Here is a 10,101-nt window from a genome sequence, read left to right as displayed (position 1 = left end):
CTGAAGTAATGCAGCCCCCACACTAGACTCTCTTAAAGGGAAGCTGTCACTTGCCATAAATATGTAATATTTCTACCCAGTGTAAAAGCCGCTGTTCTCCCGAATCCGGCGATGTTTTTCTTATGTTCCTGCACCTCTCCGTTCATGAGATACGGCCTCATCTTCCCTGTATATAAATTTACCCTAATTCTCAAATGGGCGTGGTCCTCGACTCTTCCCTGTGGGAGTGGTCTTCATGGCAACGCCCATTTAGCCTACAAGGCTTGATGTATGTGCAGGGAAGAGGAGGCCGTATCTTAGGAAGAGAGAGGAGCAGAAACAAAAGAAAAACATCGCCGGATTCAGGAAAACAGCGGCTTTTACACTAAAGGAAAAATGTACATAATTAAGGAAAGTGACCAGTCCCCTTTAAGCAGTAAATACCCTTGCTCCCAGGCTCCTTTTAATCCAGAGGCCATATCTGACGTATCAGTACTATATCACCTCTCCCTATGTGGCAGAAAATGTTTAGAGACCGCTGGAACACCAGCACTGGTGCCTCCGGGAAGTGACCGTTTCAGTATTGGTAACTTTCCTGCTGTTACCAATTCTTTTTAGGTCAGGTTCACATATAAAACCTAATCTTTCACAATTTTCTATAGACACAGCAAAATTGCTTCAGAATGTCCCATCAAAAACGCTTCACATGTCCCATGATTACAGAGAATGCTATCACCAAAGACACAACCTGCAAACCCAGCCTAAAAATCCGGAACCATCCCTTTAAATAGGTGTGTGGGTGACATTAATTTCCTGTGGTGGGTGAACATGCCAATTTGCCGAATAGTGAGGTATAGCAGGACAGAGGCTGTCAGACATGTACATAGTCATCTCTGCTCCACTGAAGGGAGCTGCAATACCGGACACCGCCTTTGGACCAGCATGGCGCTATTTCTTGTAGAAAGCAGCCATGCTTTTCTAGCCCCGCACGTTCCATGTAATCTTTTCCCAGGCTGTTACATCAGCTAATTCAACCAGTAATATCTTATTAACCCCTTCAAAGCCATCCCAGTGAGGTACCCTTGCCGCTGCCTGCCTTGCTCTTGCAGTAATTCCGCTGCGGAGCCAGCTGGCCCGAAAACACTAACAAATTTAATGCATGTTACATAATCTAGAATTCTGCCTCTGCCCCGGGCCGCCAGCAGGTTTCAAGTATCACCAGAACCCTTACATGTAAAGCGCCATGGAATAAATGGCGCTATAACAATAAATAATAATAATAACCTGCAGAGGTTTAATTCAGAAACCCGGAGTGGCGGCGGCTGTCGTAATGAGGTGGAAGCCCCTGGGGGCTGAGGGTCTCGTTTACCCCCAGACGGGTTTTACATTGCTTGGCTCATATTACTGCAGCCCCCCAAAGAATCGCACTTGTTCCTGCTACATAGCAGCGAGTTCTGTACGGAATGTTGTGTTTTGTTGCCTAGCAACCATTCATCTGTTTCCCTGAGTGACCACTACATGTATTGCTGTACAGGAGACTCCCTCTTTGTGCTACACAGACTTGTTATAGGCCCTTCCGGTAGGAAATATGAGACAATAACACAAGAAATTGTGTCTTTGGTGTAAGAAAAAGCGAAAAAAGGGGAAAGGTACAAGGACAAGGGAAATATGTGAGATTGGAGCCGGATAGCACAGTGCTGGCAGTGTATTGTGCCCACGTAGTGCCATATAGTGTTATACTTGGCTCATATAGGGGCAGAGCCTGAAAAAATAGACAACATCTGGATTGGTAAAAATGGAATATTTAGTTGCCGACCCCAAGATCTCCCCATACTAGAAGGGAGCGCCCATTTTTTGGCAAATTCTGGACTGTGTCCAGTGATGTGAGTGAAATGTAACACGATGGCGTCCATATAGGACCCGCACAGAGCAGCCGCCACCGCAGGACAGGACCCGGCCCCGCAGGACAGGACCTGGTCGCCGCAGGACAGGACCCGGCCCCGCAGGACAGGACCCGGCCGCAGCAGGACAGGACTAGGCCGCAGCAGGACAGGACCCGGCCTCAGCAGGACAGGACCCGGCCACAGCAGGACAGGACCCGGCCGCCGCAGGACAGGACCCGGCCACAGCAGGACAGGACCCGGCCGCCGCAGGACCGGACCCGGCCGCCGCAGGACAGGACCCGGCCCCCGCAGGACAGGACCCGGCCGCCTCAGGACAGGATCCGGCCGCCGCAGGACAGGACCCGGCCGCCGCAGGACAGGACCCGGCCACAGCAGCAGGACAGGACCCGGCCACCGCAGGACAGGACCCGGCCCCGCAGGACAGGACCCGGCCCCGCAGGACAGGACCCGGCCACCGCAGGACAGGACCCGGCCCCGCAGGACAGGACCCGGCCCCGCAGGACAGGACCCGGCCCCGCAGGACAGGACCCGGCCCCGCAGGACAGGACCCGGCCACCGCAGGACAGGACCCGGCCACCGCAGGACAGGACCCGGCCACAGCAGGACAGGACCCGGCCACAGCAGCAGGACAGGACCCGGTCACCGCAGGACAGGACCCGGCCGCCGCAGGACAGGACCCGGCCCCGCAGGACAGGACCCGGCCCCGCAGGACAGGACCCGGCCCCGCAGGACAGGACCCGGCCCCGCAGGACAGGACCCGGCCACCGCAGGACAGGACCCGGCCACCGCAGGACAGGACCCCGCCACAGCAGGACAGGACCCGGCCACAGCAGCAGGACAGGACCCGGTCACCGCAGGACAGGACCCGGCCGCCGCAGGACAGGACCCGGCCACAGCAGGACAGGACCCGGCCCCCGCAGGACCGGACCCGGCCGCCGCAGGACCGGACCCGGCCGCCGCAGGACAGGACCCGGCCCCCGCAGGACAGGACCCGGCCGCCTCAGGACCGGACCCGGCCGCCGCAGGACCGGACCCGGCCCCCGCAGGACAGGACCCGGCCCCCGCAGGACAGGACCCGGCCGCAGCAGGACAGGACCCGGCCACAGCAGGACAGGACCCGGCCACAGCAGGACAGGACCCGGCCACCGCAGGACAGGACCCGGCCGCAGCAGGACAGGACCCGGCCACAGCAGGACAGGACCCGGCCACAGCAGGACAGGACCCGGCCTCAGCAGGACAGGACCCGGCCACAGCAGGACAGGACCCGGCCGCCGCAGGACAGGACCCGGCCACAGCAGGACAGGACCCGGCCCCCGCAGGACAGGACCCGGCCGCCTCAGGACAGGATCCGGCCGCCGCAGGACAGGACCCGGCCTCCGCAGGACAGGACCCGGCCTCCGCAGGACAGGACCCGGACGCCGCAGGACAGGACCCGGCCGCCGCAGGTAAAGTCAGGAAGGTATCAACTGGTTTCTAAGGTTTCTGGATGGAAGATGTATCACCGAGTGTAGCCCCAAACTATCACCTGTGGACAAACCCCTCCATGACCCTCCAGGCCATTACCTTCCAGTGTTCTGCCCATAACCTGAAGCTCATGGGCCCCAAAGCACAAGCTCCAATGGGGCCCCCAATTATTGCAAGTCTTTATTAGGATTGGTCTTTTCATATCGGCCAAATGGAGCTTTTGTGGCCCTTGGTCTCCAGGGCCCGGGTGTGATTGCAGCCCCTGCACTGATTGTAGGTTCCCCCCGAAGACGCTGCGGATAACAGAAGGATCGCTCGATTTTGGGAGGTGTCTGGAAATGTGCAGATTTCTCCTGAGTCAGGGTCCGGGACGCCTCTCCGTCCCAATATGTCTTCTGGATGGTCCTGGAGAGTTGAGAGGTCGGAGTGTCATTACTGTAATTAAGGTCCCAGGTCTCTTCAGGACAACAGGAAGGCAGAGGACAGGCAGACATCAGGCCTGGGCACACATACTGCTGGGGGCCCAAGACCAATGCCCACTTTGCCTGCCCCTAATGCTGGCCCTATGTGTGACCCCATCCTCAAACGCCAGTGCATAATTTCTCTTTTTTTTTTTTAAAAAAAAGGTAGGCTACAGAAAGGGTAATGCACCGCCTACAGAAAGGGTATCTACAAATTCTGGCTGATTAGTTGTTGCAGAACTATGTATGGCATGCTGGGTGTTGTAGTTTGGCCATTGCTGTACCCACTTTACACCTCAAGCTGCAGCTTCTATACAGTGTACAGCAGCGCCACCTAGTGGATTTATTCTCCCCATCAGTAGGCAGCTAGTTGACAAACTACAACTCCTATCATGCTCAGACTGATTCATTAGCGACTTCTGACATCTGGATTTACGTTTCTCTGGTCGAAGTTTTGCCACATTTTGTAATTGAGATATCGCAGAAGCCGGGAAGATCGGGTGTGGACAGCATTGTGGTCAGGTGTCCAGATGACCAGGTGCCACTGGTCATACCGCTGCCACCGGTCATACCGCTGCCGCCACACACGGCTGGCCTGGAGCCAGAGCCACTGGGGTCATGGGAGGATGGAATGAGGGGAATCTGTGATTGGGGGAAATAAGGGGGTCTCCGCACCATTGTATTGTAGGACTGAGGACGGATCGGTGACGATCTATGGTTACCAGGGGCTGTTCCTTTAAGAGGGGTTTTGTCACTTGTACTTCATGGAGTCTTGTGACTGTGAAACTACTGGGTCTTCTATGGCAGGTTCTTCAGGGGTATCTGTGATTGATGTGAGGGCAGCGCCTGAGACCGGGCACTTAAGGGAGGTGTTAAATAGGGCATATACAATGGAATCATGTCCGCTCGTCCCCACCCAGGAGGTAGAAAAGCCGCTATTCTCCTGAATACGGCGATGTTTTTCTTCCTTTCCTGCTTCTCTCCGTTCCTGAGATACGGTCTCATCTTCCCTGTATATAAATCTAGTCCTTTTAGCCAAGTGGGCGTGGTCTTATACTCTTCCCTGTGGGCGCCTTCTTGTGGACGACGCCCCCTTGCCTAACAAGACTGGATTTATAGACAGGGAAGAAGGGGCCATATGTGAGGAACGGAGAGGAGCGGAAACAAAAGTAGAACATCGCCGGATTCCGGAGAACAGCGGCTTTTACACCACGTAAGAAAATACATATTTATGGCAAGTGACAGGTGCCCTTTCAAGGAGTTGACCACTTTGTCTTCTTAGTACAATGTTCTCATTCACTGACTGCAAGCAGAGATCTTGGGAATGGCCATGTGGGCAGTGATTAAGGTTTAATTGTATAAACCTGGATAATTCCAGGGATAATTCTGGGTGCGTTGGTTCGGGGGGGGGGGGGGGGGGGGCACAAGTAACCGCATTCATCACCCTAATCAATGGCCGCCTAGTGCTGAGTGGTGGCCGTGTGCCCCTCCGGTGCAGAGACAAGTCATGGCCGACGGCTTCGTTATGGCCGATAGCTTCGTTATGGCCGATGGCTTCGTTATGGCCGATGGCTTCGTTATGGCTGATGGCTTCGTTATGGCCGATGGCTTCGTTATGGCTGATGTCTTCGTTATGGCCGATGGCTTCGTTATGGCCGTGGTCCTCCGGACTATGATGGTCTTCTCCCTTCCACAACCACAATGGGCCAGTAATCACAACCTTGTGTTCCGGAGCTGTCGGCGCGGTGGCAATGGCTACCACATGCCCCGTTCCCATCCCCCGCCCGTACGTCCACACATTTATAAGCTTGTCTGCAGCTGTCACAGACTTTCTTTTATTAAACCCCCGATTCTCCGGCGGGCTGCAGCCCCGGCCAATGGGGGACGCGACATCTGGAGACACTTGAGCGTTTCCTGGAGGTCGGACTATGGATAACAAGCCATGTATTTATAGGGGTCTGCGCCCGCGGGGAGCACGGACCCCACTCAGGTGGCCATTGATTGGGGTGAAGAATGCGGCCACATGTGCCCCCCGGAATCAGCACACCCAGAATTATCCAAATCAGCCATATTTTCCATTTTTATATAATTAAATCTCGATCAGTGTCCAAATCACAAACTCGACAACTTTTTTTGTTGCGGCCTCGCCATCTTGTTGGAGGCATCGAATGTATGAGGAAGCGCGCGACACTTAATGGATTTGGTGCCTTTTCTAAATGGCGGGCGCCGCCGGTCAGCGACTGGAGTAGCTTCTCTGGCCGACAAGATGACGGCCCTGTTTGCAGGATTTGACAGACGGGTGTGACCGCGTCCTGCTCCTCCACAGTTTCGCCCACTGTGACAGAGCAGATTCAAACTGGTGCGAGATTCGCCCAAATTGCTAAAATTTTGCACAATTTTTTGTGCGTTTTCAAAATGTTTAACCCCATTTTTATGATGTAAAGGCTTTGATGAATCATCACTTTTATGTGTCAGTTTGTCGCCATTCCCAGGTTTTGTCTGGTTGATCTCATGGAATAAGAAAACTCCTGTTTCCATACAGAGCAAACAACAACAAACAATAATAAACAACAACAAACAACAACAAACAATAATAAACAACAACAAACAACAACAACAAACAATAATAAACAACATCAAACAACAACAACAAACAATAATAAACAACAACAAATAACAATAAACCAGAATAAACAACAACAAACAATAATAAACAACAACAAACAATAATAAACAACAACAAACAATAATAAACAACAACAAACAACAAAAACATTTGCTTTTGTGACACTGGACTCATCCTGCACCCTTCTAGTTCTGCAGATACAATTGTATCCAGTCCAGATACCCTTTTTCCCTGAACATAAGACCTACCCCCCAATGTAAGCCCTAGCTGCACAGCATGATTTTTCAGGATTTTTGAGGATGCTCAAAGTAAAAGCAAAAATAAGCCCTCGTCTCTGTTCATAAAAAAGTCCATTTAAATAGTGTCTGTGCCGCCATACGTGTAAAATACTGGACTCAATCAGCAATACAATGCAGCAGGACAGAGAGACCCTTCACCTAGGGAGCAGACACCCCCAAAAGAATCACACTAAAAAAAATGGACCCAAAACGCATCTTTTGGAGCAAAAATTAATATAAGACCCTTTCGGGGAAACTCTGCCTGTAAACTCCAGACTGACACATTGTAGCAGATCAGCAGAGATTTGGATGAGACTCGCCCATTCAAGTCTTTGGACTCTTCCCACGTTCCTGGATGCAACTCTGAGGGAGTTTTTGTATTGTCCTGTGAACACGGCCCTAGCCCCAGCGATCCTATGTACTGTCACCCATACTGCAGAGGGATCTGCAATGTTTTGTGCAATTTGTTGGCAAATCCTAAATTTGATTTAAATCTACGATTCGCCCACTTTATAAAAGTTTCGTAAGTGGCGTAAAATAACAAAAAGTTGCATTTTTTTGTGGGCAGAGAGTCCATGTCCCGCCGCTGTGGTTTGCTTGCAGTTCTGGATTCATGGCGGAGGGGGAGGAATTGCGCAGAATATGAGCTGGTGTGGCGGAGCGAAGGTGTAGTAAATGGCAGATGATCGCGCCCCCCTAATGCTGAGACTGGGACTGACCCGGGAATGGTAAATATGCAGAAGGGTCTCACAATCCATTGTAGGATCTCACTTCAACAGGACTGTGTGTGGATGCAGCTTCGGATGTGACTGGAGTATAAGACGTGATGTAAGTGACGATAAGAAATAATAAAGTGACTTTATCTGAACAATGAAGCAGTGTCCATGTCGGAGGACTGCAGGTGAGTGTGAGCTCATCGTCCTCCTCAGCCCCCGGCCGACATCTGTACGCTTCTATCCAGCCTCCTGGTCACACGAATGATTACTTATCACAATCTGGAAGATCACGCAGGAAAAAGTCCAGAAACAGAAAAAACTACAGATGTGCAAAACATCATTATTTTATACAGTCACTGATATGTTATCTATGACCAGTAGATTACATCAAAGTGCAAGTATATAGTGGGACAATACAGAAGAGAAGCGGCAAAACTAGTGATCCCCCATAACAATGCCAGACACCGAGAGCCCCTCATACCACTGTGAGCCTTGTGTCCCCACAAAATGACAGATTGTAATAGAACTCATGACATTGTCACATAAGAACATACTGGCCTACTACTCACCATGTGCAAGAATATAACTACTATAATACTGCTCCTATGTATAAGAATATAACTACTATAATACTGCCCCTATGTACAAGAATATAACTACTATAATACTGCCCCTATGTACAAGAATATAACTACTATAATACTGCCCCTATGTACAAGAATATAACTACTATAATACTGCCTCTATGTACAAGAATATAACTACTATAATACTGCCCCTATGTACAAGAATATAACTACTATAATACTGCTCCTATGTACAAGAATATAACTACTATAATACTGGCCCTATGTACAAGAATATAACTACTATAATACTGCCCCTATCTACAAGAATATAACTACTATAATACTGCCCCTATCTACAAGAATATAACTACTATAATGCTGCCCCTATGTACAAGAATATAACTACTATAATGCTGCCCCTATCTACAAGAATATAACTACTATAATGCTGCTCCTATGTACAAGAATATAACTACTATAATACTGCCCCCTATATACAAGAATATAACTACTATAATACTGCCCCTATCTACAAGAATATAACTACTATAATACTGCTCCTATGTACAAGAATATAACTACTATAATACTGCCCCTATGTACAAGAATATAACTACTATAACACTGCCCCTATGTACAAGAATATAACTACTATAACACTGCCCCTATGTACAAGAATATAACTACTATAATACTGCCCCCTATATACAAGAATATAACTACTATAATACTGCCCCTATCTACAAGAATATAACTACTATAATGCTGCTCCTATGTACAAGAATATAACTACTATAATACTGCCCCTATGTACAAGAATATAACTACTATAATACTGCCCCCTATATACAAGAATATAACTACTATAATACTGCCCCTATCTACAAGAATATAACTACTATAATACTGCTCCTATGTACAAGAATATAACTACTATAATACTGCCCCTATGTACAAGAATATAACTACTTTAACACTGCCCCTATGTACAAGAATATAACTACTATAATACTGCTCCTATGTACAAGAATATAACTACTATAATACTGCTCCTATGTACAAGAATATATCTACTATAATACTGCCCCTATGTACAAGAATATAACTACTATAATACTGCCCCTATGTACAAGAATATAACTACTATAATACTGCCCCCTATATACAAGAATATAACTACTATAATACTGCTCCCTATATACAAGAATATAACTACTATAATACTGCCCCTATGTACAAGAATATAACTACTATAACACTGCCCCTATGTACAAGAATATAACTACTATAACACTGCTCCTATGTACAAGAATATAACTACTATAACACTGCCCCTATGTACAAGAATATAACTACTATAACACTGCTCTTATGTACAGGAATATAACTACTATAATACTGCCCCTATGTACAAGAATATAACTACTATAATACTGCCCCCTATATACAAGAATATAACTACTATAATACTGCCCCTATCTACAAGAATATAACTACTATAATACTGCTCCCTATATACAAGAATATAACTACTATAATACTGCTCCTATGTACAAGAATATAACTACTATAATACTGCCCCTATGTACAAGAATATAACTACTATAATACTGCCCCTATATACAAGAATATAACTATAATACTGCCCCTATGTACAAGAATATAACTACTATAATACTGCTCCTATGTACAAGAATATAACTACTATAATACTGCCCCTATGTACAAGAATATAACTACTATAATACTGCCCCTATATACAAGAATATAACTACTATAATACTGCCCCTATGTACAAGAATATAACTGCTATAATACTGCTCCTATGTACAAGAATATAACTACTATAATACTGCTCCTATGTACAAGAATATAACTACTATAATACTGCTCCTATGTACAAGAATATAACTACTATAATACTGCTCCTATGTACAAGAATATAACTACTATAACACTGCCCCTATGTACAAGAATATAACTACTATAACACTGCTCTTATGTACAGGAATATAACTGCTATAATACTGCCCCTTATGTACAAGAATATAACTACTATAATACTGCTCCTATGTGCAAGAATATAACTACTATAATACTGCTC

The sequence above is a fragment of the Ranitomeya imitator genome, chromosome 5 (genome assembly GCF_032444005.1).
Source record: "Ranitomeya imitator isolate aRanImi1 chromosome 5, aRanImi1.pri, whole genome shotgun sequence".
Lineage (NCBI taxonomy): Eukaryota > Metazoa > Chordata > Amphibia > Anura > Dendrobatidae > Ranitomeya > Ranitomeya imitator.
The sequence above is the reverse complement of the archived record's forward strand: the minus strand, read 5'-3'. Positions refer to the sequence as shown.